The 14,511-nt window shown below is 37.7% G+C and overlaps 1 protein-coding gene across 2 annotated transcripts in view; it reads left to right on the top strand.

Annotated features, from left to right (window-relative positions):
* Positions 1-14,511, top strand: part of LOC108757612 (protein dimmed) — a 23,806-nt gene that overhangs the window by 3,301 nt on the left and 5,994 nt on the right. The window contains exon 1 of one of the 2 annotated variants that reach the window (XM_018502075.1): positions 12,636-13,261. The exons of the other annotated variant lie outside the window; for it this stretch is intronic. The gene's annotated coding sequence lies outside the window, so the exon portion shown is untranslated. Of the gene's footprint in view, positions 1-12,635; positions 13,262-14,511 lie in introns of those variants that run through there. 2 annotated transcript variants of the gene reach the window in all.

Raw genomic sequence — 14,511 nt, 5'->3', positions numbered from 1 at the left:
AGAAAGAGAGAGAGAGAGAGAGAGAGAGAGAGAGAGAGAAAGAGAGCGAGAGAAAGGGGAGATAGACAGACATAGAAAGAGCGAGAGAGAGCGAGAGAGAGAGGAGGGGGGAAGGAGAGAAAGGAAAAGAAGGCGCGCACGGTCCATAGAGGCCAATCAGCGCGTGTAACGTGTATTGTTTCGTTATGTTTTAATGTTACCGCTCTCCATGCCGCTATCGCATTCGCGCGAACGGCCGCGATGTCTCGCGACGAGCCGGCGAGAGCTGAACGGTTGATCCCACTTACGCAATTTTCACTCATATAGCACGCGATATCCGCTCGATGGATTCCGGCTTAATCTTTACGAGATCCTAAGCCGGCTCCGAACGTTTCGATAGATATTTATAAGACGATTGAAACGTCGCATTTTAAATAACGTTTTGGAAGATGCAATTATTTCTCAAACAGAAAATGCTATTTCGGTAATAAAAGAGTCCTTGTCGAGTCTAAACGTTGAGTCTGCAACGTTTATTTTTGGAAAAAAAGAATGTTACACCTTTGCCATTATAGAATTTAAAACAAACGGTTTATCTTACAAGAAATTTTAATCTTATAAGAATTAAGCCTTATAATTTCTTATAAGAATTTTAATCTTTTATAATAAAGTTTTAGTCTTATAAGAAATTATTGGCCATTTTTAAGATCAATTTCGAAATCAGAGAAAAGTGTCTAACAGTATCTAAGTGAAAATCGAGAAATTACAAATAAGCGACGTTCAACACGAATAAGCAAAGAAGGCCATATTTGGTTAAAGTTGATTTTAATAATATTTTTAAATTTACAATTGAGAAGATGGGTGGAATAAAGGTCTAATTATGAAATCTTGATATTAATAAAAATTAAAATAACTTGCTACTTTTTTATTATACACAAATGGATACAATATCAAAAGAATTAATGTAATGTCTTTCAGAAGTTATATGTTACAATACTTTTCTATTACGATCAATATTATATGAAAAAGCTAATTGCCGGAAAAAGGGCGTAAGTAGAATTGTGCCTTTATTCCGCCCATTCCCTCAATTTCTAGTTCAAGCAAAGTTTATTTCTCCTATACTTTCTACAGATTGAATGAAGGAAATAATCCTGATGGTTCTCGATATAATATATTTCCTAAATAAATTATATCATTAATATCTCAAAATCGTGTGAATTAAATGAAGAATTATGCCAGCGCGCGATGCATGTCACCGTGTTTTAATTCTCGCAATTACTTCAATAATTATTTATCAAACCGGCTGAGTATCGCTCTCGATAATTTCTTATAAATATTCCTACATGCCTCCATTAAGCGATATTGCCAGTTCGCGATGTAGGAGTTACTTTCCCTCGCTTTCGTCGATTTCATAACGCGGCGCGGAACTGCTGACCGTCTTTATTTAATCGCACGCCACGTACTATCGACCGGTATTATCGCTTCGAATTAATTGGTGGTGCAAAGTGCAACGTGGGACAAAAGCAAAGAGAAAGAAACGGAGCGACACGACGTTTGGCGTCCAGCCGCACGTGTTCGCCATTTTCGTCGTTCGCATTCGGGAAATGATTTCGTCGTGCGATCGTAGTCGCGGATTCGCTCGCGGCGCGACGAGGAGAGAAGGTCGAACATCCGACTTGATCCGACTGGACTGGGCTAACTGTAAAATGGCGGTTCCGCTACTCCGCGCAAAAAGAACGTGTCCCGGTGTCTCGGTAGGCCTCAACACCAAGGTGATCGCACGGCCTTGTGTCACGTGTACGTCCATTAGTGTCGCCGTTTATGTAGGGTACGTAGGGTATCATACGTGCAGTGTGTGTGCACGCGCGGCCTGCGCGTCTACTGTCGGCGTTTGCGGGACGATCGTTCCTCCTCACGTGTGCGGCATTCCTCTCATTCCGCCTTCCCTTATCCCGCACCTTTTGCATCCTCCGAACTCCCGGGAGAGCCGCTTTAGAAAGGATCGCGCGCGTTCAAAGGTTCTCGCTCGCGCGCGCCTCGAGGCGGCCACGGGGTGTCCGAGAATGTCGGCGCGGAGAAGCGGACGCACGTTTTCTCTCCTCGCGAAATTAAAAAAATGTCTATTCTGGTTTTTATTTATTAAGAAAGCGGAGTAATAATTTCTTCGAGAGATGAATTCTTCGAATCGACCGCTCTGGGCTCGCATTTTTTAAATAGGTAATATGTACGAAAAAATTATGTACTGACAGCATTAGTTCTAACAGCAGTCTAACTGAAAATGAACTTGTTAATTCAATAACAGTATTAATAGCAAATATCTTATGAAAGAGTATGGATGTATTTGTTTCGTTAAAACTGTCATTGAATTAAGGATCCTGTTCATTTATCATTATTATCTCATATTGTGACGTCAGAAGTGAGAAAATACACAATAAAATTGTTACAAAATATATTAATAATACGGAATATGTATTTCAATAAAACAATACTTACAATCGAAAGAATTTGTAGAATATGAAAACTCTTTTTTTTGTTTCATTAATTAATAAGTAATTGTTAGAAAAACGAAATAATTTATTTCACAGCTATGACAAACTGTCTAATTAATAATAATAAAAATTAATATGATTTAATTTCTTCCCGAAACAAAAAGATAGTTTTTGGTATATTTTATAAATCTATTCGATTGCAAACGTTAGTTTATTAATATTTCTATTCAAATATAATTTGCAAGAATTTATATTATTTTTTCTCGCTCTCGACGTCACAATCTGAGATCGTAATGGTAAATGACAGGAAAACTTTAACAAGATTATTTTCAATTAGACACTGCTGTCGGCTAATGCTATTAATCAATTATTTTTTTCCGTGTACGTAACATATATTATTTTATTATTGCGATATTTTTCGAGAATAAGGCCCCAGGACAAGCGATTATTCCCCCCGCGGCTCTGAATCCCACCTACGTTCCAAAGAGTGATGGACGGGTCCGCGATATTCAATCGCGACGAAGCAAGACACCCGTTAGACCCGCGTTCTTATGCGAGGCCTAGTTTTAGACTCCCACCCACGACAGCCACCGACGAGAGCAGATTCCAGAAGAGAACACGTACACCGTGGTCGGCTCTATCATATCCCAGCGCTATCTACGATCTGCGCTCGCAACGTACAGCGCGAAATATTTGCCCAATTAGGACAAAGGAGAAAGACAAAACTGCTTTATCTGATTGTACCCACGTGCAAAAACATATAACGAATTAATTTTTGTGTGCCATATAAATTAATTTACTTCACTACCGCCACATTGTTGCGCAGCGGATTTTTGCGAGGGAGAACGCAAAAATATAAAATATTATATATCCGACATATATATACATATATATTACACGTATACAACGAAATCCATTACATCTGTGCCCGTTAGTAACAGTAAAGTGGTAAGAACCGTTATTCACTCTTACTTGCAATCATTGTACGATCCGATCGTACGTCCGTCGCTTTCGCAACGCGAAATGTACGGGGTGGCCAGGACACTCGATGGTTTTCCGATCCTTACACCGAAATTCAATCGGCGAGGCCGTTCTCAAATCGACCTGGATCGGATCGAGTATCCTGAGCCCGGGAGCCCGGGATGTGTCTTAATGCCGCGCGAGAAAGGCACGGAGAAAGTGCACCTACTGCGCTCGATCGCTTCGCGATTTAGAAATCGTGCGAGAGCGGACTTGGAGCGATTTCAACGCCGCGCGAATCGCGCGTTAGTTATGGCGCGCAATCGTTGAAACGAAGAGCAAGGAGAGACAAAAAAAATGGAGGAAAGAGAGCCTAGGCAAGGGAAGTGATATCTCGTTTAATTCGACTCGGTCCGTACAAGCTGATGCTCAAGCATGTCGAAGGACGTTGCGAATCTGAATTTGGATGAAAAATCATTTGCGATGAATATCACCTATAGATTATAGTTACGTAGATATAACGAATGTGATGCTCCGATAATTTGTTGAATTCTATTTATAAACAAATATTGCAGGTAAAGTTTCGTAAATAGTTACATAGACAGAAAATGTAATAATAAATTCAGCTTGGATATCAAATAAAATTAATTGTTTAGGAATGTATTATATGTGTTTTTTTTTAACAAAATTAAAAAATTATTTAAAAATTGTAGATTTTTGTATGTATCTGAAAGTAATATAAAAAATTTGACAACAATTTAAAACCTGGATGAAAAATTATTTCAATAAGAAGTAGAGGTGTTCTTATAAAATAATTAAAATAAAAGGAGAATATGTTCATTTAAATTGCAAAATTATATTATTAGATATAAATATTGATCTAAATAGTTTCATATGTATATAACATTCATTTTATACGGAAAGTATAAAAGTTTCCAATTCCAGACATTTTTTTGTAGAGACTATACAGCACGTTGCAAATCAGTGAATTAAACGTCAACAAAATTATTGCGTAATGCGCCAATTATTTAAGATAAAGTTCATAATTATATAAAATATCCTTTGCTTGAAAGATGTCTCCGGCAAATTACTAAAAATTTTTTTTTATTTGTTATAAAATATGCTTAAGTAAAAATGTCCAGTGTAATTACACTTGTGTTGACGACTTATCGAAACGTAAGCGAGTACGTTATCTCTATTATAAAAACAATTTGCTTCCTTATCTTTGAAACGGTAAAATTTTTATAGAAGTATTTTTTTTACGTTTACAGCAATGTTGTGCATAAATAACGCGTAAAAGTACAATTGTTCCACGACGACAGATAAGATTTACACGTCATTTTTCGTCGCACGATTTATGAATTCGATTTGCTCGTTAAATTTTGCCACGCTACATTTTTACATCAAAAAGGTATAACTTTTTATATTACATGTTTTTAATTCTTCTTTTTTAAATCCTTCTAATTTTTTTTTTCATTCTTCCAAACCGAACGAATCCCGCAACGCGCACTTAGTATTGTAATAAAGAGAAACGAAAAATGAACGCTCACGCACATACGTATACACGTACAATCGCGCACACGGCAGGGGGAGAGACGGAAAGTCGCTAGCCATTTCTTCACTATTAATTATATTCCCCGCCAAGGCGAAGTCTTTTTACGGCGCTACATTCCAGACAGCTGCAAACGTTGCACTTTTCCTGCGTCTCGATGTCGCTTTTACAAAACTGAGCGAAATAAAACTGACTCGCTGAGCAAGTGTGAAAAAGAGGAAATAAGAAGAAGAATTTCGCGTTATTGCCGTTGCGATTAGTACCAATTAACAGTACAACGATAATTTATTCCGTGAGATTTTTTCGATAATTACTCTTTCAGTTTGGAACAACGTGATATGCTATACATCGAAAATTGAAAGTTTCACAAAAATTAAAAATTTAATAGTTTTATAAAAAATGTATTCAGGCGAAATATCTCTTAATGTCTCGTCTGAACGTCTTAAGATCTAATGTATTAAATAGTCCGATGAGTAGAAGAATTTATGAGAAGAACAAAATCCATTTAAAATAAAAAAGACCTTATTTTTACCAATTCGTGTCTTTCTAAAATTAACCAAGGAAAGAGATTTAATTTTATCGATTCGTTTTTTTTTTCCTGCAACTACAGTCGTTCAGAAGCTAGAACTTGTTTCTTCATTCTTAACCCGACATCATTGGGTTCTCATTCGAGTCAAAGTGTAAGGAATATCGGTACTAATTCCGTAAAATTAGATAACAGTGCAAAGGTCCGCGTGATTGTTCGCGGACTTTCCGAGCGAATTTTCTGGATCAAAGGGAGAAAAATTGGCATTACGGCAGCAAACGCGTGCGCGTGTACACCAGCACCGTTCTCCGTTCGCTCGCCTTTACATCCGCGTTTGCGTGACCTTTCGCGTGAGCGTGCGAGCGGGGAAAAATTCCTGCGGACCGGAATATGTAAGTAGTCCAATTAACTCGCAACGGGCTGGATTTCTCCGGCAGCGGGACAGACAGGGCATACACCAAAGTAACACGGGCAATTTCGTTAATAACTGAGTATATCCGCCGTCATGTTAACGCGCCATAATTGTTCGACTTTGTAAAAGCGAAATAAGAATCGCGAGATCCGGGCGATGTGGGCGAGAGATATTGACCTTATACGATTTTCGCTTGTACGCTTATATACGTGTTCATCGTGAGAGGATTTTAAAACGTTTAGACATCGGCCGCTCGATCATCGAAACGATTCGAACGGAGCGAATCCAGGCAGTGCGCCTCTCGTACTTCGGGTTCGTCGTTCGTCTTTCAACGACATTCCCTCGCCAGAATCCGGGTGAAAGGAGCATTTTCATACTGACGCGCAACACGTTGAAAATCCCCGCCGCGATACCGATTATTCTCACGAGCGATCGGTAAAATCTCAGCCACCCGGAACGCTTTGAAGATGACGACGATCGTCTGATTTTTATGCCGATATGATCATCGTAGGTTGACTAAAGATCAGGATTTAAATTAATTAGAAGAATTAATTTTTGGACTGCCTCTTTCCCACGTGTCGGGCCAAAGTAGCCCGCATTAAATGACCAGACGTAATCCCAGATACGCGAGCGATAAAATTTATTAAATGAATGGAGAGAACCTGCAATTTCCTTCCTTTCTTTCCCCTCGTTTACCTCCCATTGCAGACTTCGACCTGGATCGTTCGAGAGAAATTGTGCCCGAGGCGAGGGCGGATTCCCGTCGACTTAATGGAACTTTTATTTTTTGTTTTTTGGACCCGTCGCGTCGCATGTCGCCGATCGATCGGGCGATAATTTAAGGCAGCATACCGAGCGTTCGTGACGAGCATACGCGATCTACTGATTCGGACGAGTTGATCTTTTTAATTTTAACGCACAACAATGACGACGAATGCCGCTGTTTATCTTTTATAATTCACAAACGCGCGTTTATTAAGTTACGAAATATCGTTAAGAATGTAATAATTAGCTTAGAATAATTAACTTAGAAAAAAACGTGATTTTTTTATCGATTGTGTGATAACATTGATTTAATGAATCATTGTTTTACAATTTTTTCAATTATTGCTATACTGAGAAAAATGGTCTGATTGGATTAAATAATTTTAGTGGAAAAAATGAAAGAATCAGAATTTTTGTAAATCTACTAGAATTCTAGTTGAGATAACTAGAATTCTAATTGATATAATTATTCTAGTACAAATAAGAATTCTAGTAGATTTTACCAAAAATATTGTATTAACTAGGTTATTTCAAGTTGGTTATCTCAACTAGAATTATAATAAATTTAATAAAAAAATTCTAATTAGTTCATTTTCAACCAAAAATTGTTTTCAATGTATAGGAATAATTGTAAAGAATTACTACTTGGAAATTTTTATTTTAATCCTGGACTGTTTGAAATAAATACGGTCAAAGATAAAAGAAATATTTTGATAAGAAGTAATTGATGTCCGTTTTAACCAATATAACTTTATTTTAATCCTGGACTGTTTGAAATAAATACGGTCAAAGATAAAAGAAATATTTTGATAAGATTAAGTAATTGATGTCCGTTTTAACCAATGTAACTCTTTTTCTAATGTTTAGAACTAGAAAGAGACGAAGAGTAAGTTGAACCGAGATTAAAGTTAATCTACATTGATGAAAATGGACATGAATGAAGTAAAAAAGCTAAAGGACGATTTGCAATGGTTGCTAGAAATAATTGGAAACAAAAAAATTACTGCTTGGAAATTTTGATTCTATAATCTTAAACTCTCTGAAATAAATACAGATAAAGGGATACTTACAAAAAGAAAAAAAGTACCTTGATAAGATTAAGTGATCGAATGAAGTAAAAAAGCTGGAGGACGTTTTTTAGACATTACTTCGTTAATGATGCCATAAATATCAAGACGATATTATGCCTTGGGAATTAATTAATGAAATCGATCATTTCGAAATGGAAAGTCTCGATAGTTCCTTAAAAATTTTACTGCGGATGAGGCGTACACAATGCGTGCGAAGTGTAACGAAGAAACGCTAAAACCGGTTTTTCACGACCGGGATCAAGTTAAATAAGATCGAATACGATCTTTCTCTGTCCTTTTAAGGATTCTTCAATTACCAAAGAGACATCGATCATGAAATATTGCCAATGTGACTGTCGATATAAACGTTCTTGTTAAGAGATTATGATTGCAGAGACTTTATGAACAGCTTTTTATATATGCATGCAATTAAGAAAAAAAAATGAGCTATCTTCATTATATTTAAGAAGAATGTGTAGCTTTTTATATTATATATATATATATATGCAATTAAAAAAAAAATAAGTTATCTTTATTATAAGAAGAATATCATTAAGTACTTCTTTATCACCAAGATATAAATCGTGATTATTCATTTCTGTATTTGCATGTTTCAACACGGAAAGTACGGAAAAAATTTATCTAAGATCAAACACAATTTGGACTATCAAAATAATTATATAGGAAACTCACAAATATAATGAACAATAACGTAAAAAATTTTTACATTTTAATAGCCAGTTTAAACGTCCTCAATTATTTTAATAGTCCAACAAAATTATTTTTAGAGCTGTATCTAGCTAAATTTTTAAATGCTCCACCAAATCATTCTTTCCGTGAAAATATACATAGTGAGGAAAAGGAACCTACACAGAAAAGATTATGCTATTGTATTACTTATTTATATCAAAATGTATGCAATTTTAATAAACAAACACGCACACATGCAGCGTCAGTTAAAGCTCCTGAATAGTCGCCACAGTCATATTAAATCGTGACGTCAGAAGCCAGAAATGACACGTTAATTTTTATCGAGTGCTTTTATTCAGGCTGTGAATTTTCAAATTTACTGCCAGCACTAAAAATGTTACAGTTTACGTTACATATACTACAGATTTTCAGTACTGGCAGTCAATTTTGGAATACAGCCTTATCACGCATATGTAGCCTATTTTCATTTACACGTGTCTTTAATCACTTTTTATTTACTGACTGTCAAGAGAGATAAGTATAGATTTTGTCCATTTTTACAAATGTTTAAAAAAAAAGTCATGTCATCATTTTGTTTTATCCAAATTATCTTTATTTACAAATGGTACGTAAAATTAATGTGTCATTTCTCGCTTCTGACGTCAATATGGCTACGCTGACTACTCAAGAGCCTTAATATCTTATGTAAATTAATGTCTTATGTAAATAAATAACGTTCCATGTTCTTAAATTTCAAAATGATTCATGCTACTGAAACTGACGAGACATTAATGGACTGTCTAGCTAGAAAATAAAGGATTCTTTTTGAGCTGAGATTCCCACAGGTTAAAGTATAATAGATCATATTTAGAAGGGACTTTCCCTCGATAGAACTTTCGTTTGTACCTCATCAGATTAATTAGATATTATTGAGCATTGAAATTTGCGAAAGACGTCGATCGTCCTCGATGTTCTTATTTTCTGCAGTATTATATGCAAATACCCGTTGTGAGAAACATTGTGCGTACACTTTGCTCTAGTTCTAAGACACCAGGTGTAAGTTAAAGTCGGTAGCTTTATCGGGCCGAACATTGTCCTGGGACAATGCGACAAGAATGCAAGGCACGCTCTTATGCCGCGACGAGAGCATGCAGAAAAGAAGGTGTGTATCAATATGTTTTCAGTTGAATTCTTGCCGAGTCAAGAGAGCACCGAGTGCTGTCCTAACGTCGTGGTGTGTTTGATATCAACCGAGTGGTCCAATAACGCAATTGCCATTGAGATTTGGGACGCTATTGTTTCACAGTAAGTCCATGTAGGAGTCAAATTAGCGTTAAGTCGAGCAAGAAGTCAGAGAACCGTATGACTCTTTTACATTCGCATACATTAAAAGAAAATAAGCAAACCTTTTCAGAAAAAAATCTCAAAAGTTTGTCCTGTCTTTGAAAACTAATTCAGATTTAGTTCTGGTTCATAATTGCGTTTCAAGACCAAAAAAGATTTCGTCGCGCGGTTTGAATTGGATATGTTCATAAATTCACTCTGAAATATATTTGAGCACTAAGATCCGCGCGCTTTGATCGAAAATAGATTTATTTCTCTTAATTGATAATTCAGATTAACTATGATTTACTGCAGTTTATGTAAAGAACTTACACTACCACGAGAGTAATAATGAATTAACAGAATTCCATGAAGCATATCTCGATAAAGACATCAAGTATATATACATTTACACATTGGTGAACACGCAGTTGTGTTATCGTGTTATTATGTACTTATTTATACCGTTGTCTGACATATATTAACATCATCCGCTGATGAGATGTCAATCCGGTTAAATTTCGGCATTTCGAATGAACGTTATCTTACGATTCGATAATGGATTACGTCACGAAGACTTACGGTGCGCGCTCACGTGTCACAGGTGTTTCTGCGAGCGACATCATCGTTACAGGCGTAATCGTCCGGTTCATCATTCGTTCGCTCGCCCGTTCGTTCGTTAGTTCTGACGTAAGAACGCATTGTTCTCACCTCGGCGTAACTCAAGCTAAACGTAGAACGCATTTTCCCTCATTTGTCGGCCGGAGCGCGGCGCGAAAGGCAGGGGAAAAAACGAGAACAAGATGAGAGAGACAGAAAGAGAGGCAGAGAAAGACAGAGTGAGAGAGAGAGAGAGGGCGGGGGGAGGGGAGGGAGAGAAGAGAGAGAGGAAGGGAGGAAGGGAGAGGAAAGAGAAGAAAAGGACGCCGCGGTGCTGGAGAGAAGGTGAAGGTGGCTCGCCCGTACAAATGTGGAAGAAGGTAGCGGCGTGGAAAAGGTAGAAGAGGGGCCTTGACCGATGCGTGATCATCGGCTGTGGACAACGAACGGAGGTTCGTGCAACGTTCGACCGATTCAGCCCGGCAGGAATGCTCCTCCGCTGTACCGTTATGTCGCGGAACGCCTCGGCCGGACGATCTATCAGCGGCGATCTAGAAAGCAAGCGCGACGAAAGTGTTCCGGTTAGGAAGCGAAATTCTGATCGGATCCTCGCCGCACCCCGTCGACGAGTGCCGTCGACGTGTGATGTTCTCGCGTTTTTCGATGAACGTCACTCGACGAAAACAAGCAGGCTGTATATTCGTATTCTTCTCGATCTGTTTCTATTTTTTGTTTTTTTTTTTTGTAATTGTGCGCAACCAGCGTGGCGACACGTTTTGCAGCGTCGCACAACGTACGGTTCTCGGCCAGGAGATTCGTGGCTTTAAAGATAACAGTTTTTTTCGGATCGTCAGGAACCGGTTCGAACGAGGAGCCACGAGAAACTCCGATAGGAGTTACTTACGGATTGTAACAATATTATAAAAATGCATTTTTATGACGTAGAATAGAAGACATTAATTTGTATAAAATACAAAATTGGCAGTGATTTAAAATCTAAAGTAAAATCTAGAGCAAACATTATTTTAACAAAAAATAGACACACGCACACATGTTTAAAAAAATAATTAAAATAAAATAAGAATTTTTTCATTCAAATTTTTAAATTGTATTGTTAAATATAGATAAATATTAATCTTATTAAAGTGTTTCATATATACATAATATTCATCTTTATATAGAAAATATAATTTTCAATTCCAGTGACTGTTTGCAACACTTGATATACCTTTAAATATCATTTATATTTAACTATTGTATTCAATAATTATACGAGAAGAAAATCGTCTTTGTTTTGAATTTTTTTCTTTAGACAACTTCAAGATAATTTGAAAAAGATAATAGTTTCTCGCAATTTTCTAATTATTCTATTTAATTTTGCATATTTTTGTGATTAATTTTTAAATCAAGGCTTAAAGTTTATTAAAAAATAGTAAAGCCTTAAAGTTTATTAAAAAATTACGGAAAATATTTTCCTCAAAGTTAGTTTATGTCTAAAAAGCCTCTTATTTTTAATCACGATAATTAATTGAAAGTCACAAGTGCTCCGACATCAACGCAAAGAACAATCGATTCCAAAGCAGCTGAAGAATCGGCTCGACACTTTGCAGCTAATTATATCTCCTCAGAATAACAATTAAGTTAAAACTGTCACGAACTAAAAAAATAATGATAAAAACATTCGAAGGAAGAGGCGCACGATACGTTTGGATCGTCGACAATTTATCTATAGCGACGATAAATGCGCAACAGGTTTCCACACATTTTTGCGGAAGTTGCGCGTTACATAACATCAAGTGTCATACTTCCTAGTAATGTAAAAAAATAAAGAACGAAAGGAAAAAAGAGCGAGAAAAAGAGAGAACAAACAAACGTCGTCCATCGAAAGGAAAAGTCTTCTAATAAAACCAGCAGTCAGTCGCACGTAATATGATAAAGATTACAAAATCAGAACACTCTTAATCCGAGAGAACTCGAAGGATCAGGTTGAGAGATCGGAATAAAAAGGATTGTCCGATGCAAGTGCTCGCTCTTTAAACGTTAGTTTGCGATTCCACGAAAGGTTCTTTTTCGGTATTTTTTTTTTTATTTTCTTTTCGGCCGGGTAATCGGCCGGGCGCGTCCGGGCGCATATTCGGAGCATATTCAGAGCGCGAGAGAGCAGGTGGAAGCGGTTCTGGAGTAGGAACTGGTTTGGTGGGAGCCGCGAGGTGGTCCGCTGGTACCTCTCGGTGTACGCCGGCATGCCGCTCTCGGTATACGCTGGCACGTTGTCGCACGAGTATATTCATGCCAGTGGCGGGAGTCCCCGAGGGAAGCCGGTGGGGCCTCCTCGCTCACTTCGCCGACAAGTGATCGTTTACAGTTATAGTCAGTCCGCATTGGGCGCTCGGCCGGCCCTGACTATATATCGGTACACGTAGTCGTTGATAAAATATCGCTCCCGATTTTTTTCGGATTTTGCCGGAGCAGCCTGCTCCTCCTCCTCCTCCTCCTCCTCCTCCCTTTCTCTCGCCCTTTCTCAAAACGAGAAATTGTGCTGAACAACAGTGATTCTCTCTTCCCCCTCTTTCTCTCTCTCCCTCTTATAATTTAATTATTTTTTTTTTTTATATTTCCTTATCGTGATTGCCGATAATTGTCGTTGACGTTGCTGTTTACGAGTTGAAATTGACAGCACCCGTCGCGACAGACAAAGCGTTATTGATAATCGTCGAAGGCAGCGGGCTCGCGGGCTAAGTAACGAATGATGATTTGGTGGCAAGATCAAGTGAGTGTCGTGTGAAAGGAAAAGTGTGCGGGACGTTCCGGCGGCGAAAAGCGCGCTAGTGCCAGACGCCAGTTTCAGTGAGCGTACCACTCGCACGGGGCACTGATGGAGAATAATCGACCGGCGAGGTAAATAACACATTTTTACGTTCGCGACACCCGGGCGTGAGACGGCGAAGCGAGCGAGGAACGAACACGTCCGCACTTTTGCGCCGTCCCGGAATGCGGCCGCTCGCGATCCGGAACCGCAACGTTCTTTCGACGACGTCAATCGAGGGGCCTCGTTTACGGACTGTGAAGAGCTTTCTAACGCGCGCGTGCAATCTCGATGTAAATAGGAAAGAGAACCGATACCCGAGGAACACGCAAAAATCGACCAAAAATCAATTTGACTTGATTTGGAAAAATTAACGTCGATAAACAGTCAAAATTTTGTAACAAAAAATCATCGTTTCGACTCGCATGACGTCTAGATAAAGACATTTTTCTCTTGACTTGACGTATTCCTTGGATACAAGAAGCATTCAAAGTGCAGTTTCCATGGCTTTTACCGCGACACGTGTTCTCTATTCTTTTGAAATTAAAGGCGATTTATAATTAATAAGATCAAATTATAAATTCGATTTTAACGATAGATCTAAATTATTCAAAAAATGATTCGATACATCTTTTTGGGCCCGAAGAAAACTCAAACGTCAGATTACTCGGATAGCTTACGTAGCGAGGCGGCGTGGCGGATACGGTATACGCCATCGTAAATCATAACGTGGCACTCGAAGGTTATCGTACGGCGTTAATTATTATCGAAGAGATCATTCGATCGTATACATAACGAGCGTCTTCGACAATGAATATATGTTTGATGATACACCGCGCGTCCGTCAAAATTGTCCAGAAAATTAAAACAAGAGATCGAACATTTCCTGCCGCTGTTACATCGCCCTTGACACTTTATCCGATAAGCGGATACTTCTCTTCACGCGTCAAGAGCACCGGGTATATCTGCGCTGATAATAAAAGCAAATTAATACTCGATAATACGAATAAATGGCAATCAAAATGGCGTGCTGTTTTCGAACGGTCTCCAACAGAAACGTTTTGATAAGAGTACTAGAACTTTTAATAGTTTCTCCATGTATATATGCAAAGTATTAAAACTCTTATCGTAGTGTTTATATAATTCTGATACGTATATATATATAATATATATATATGTGTGATTTTTATATGAAAATACATCATGTATTTTATATATATGTACATATTTATGTATATAATTTATAACACGTGTAACTTTTAATAATTTCTCCATGTATATATGCAAAGTATTAAAACTCTTATCGTAGTGTTTATATAATTCTGATATATATATATATATA

The sequence above is a fragment of the Trachymyrmex cornetzi genome, unplaced genomic scaffold (genome assembly GCF_001594075.2).
Source record: "Trachymyrmex cornetzi isolate Tcor2-1 unplaced genomic scaffold, Tcor1.1 scaffold147, whole genome shotgun sequence".
In the NCBI taxonomy this organism is placed as follows: Eukaryota; Metazoa; Arthropoda; class Insecta; order Hymenoptera; family Formicidae; genus Trachymyrmex; species Trachymyrmex cornetzi.
The sequence above is the reverse complement of the archived record's forward strand: the minus strand, read 5'-3'. Positions and strand labels throughout refer to the sequence as shown.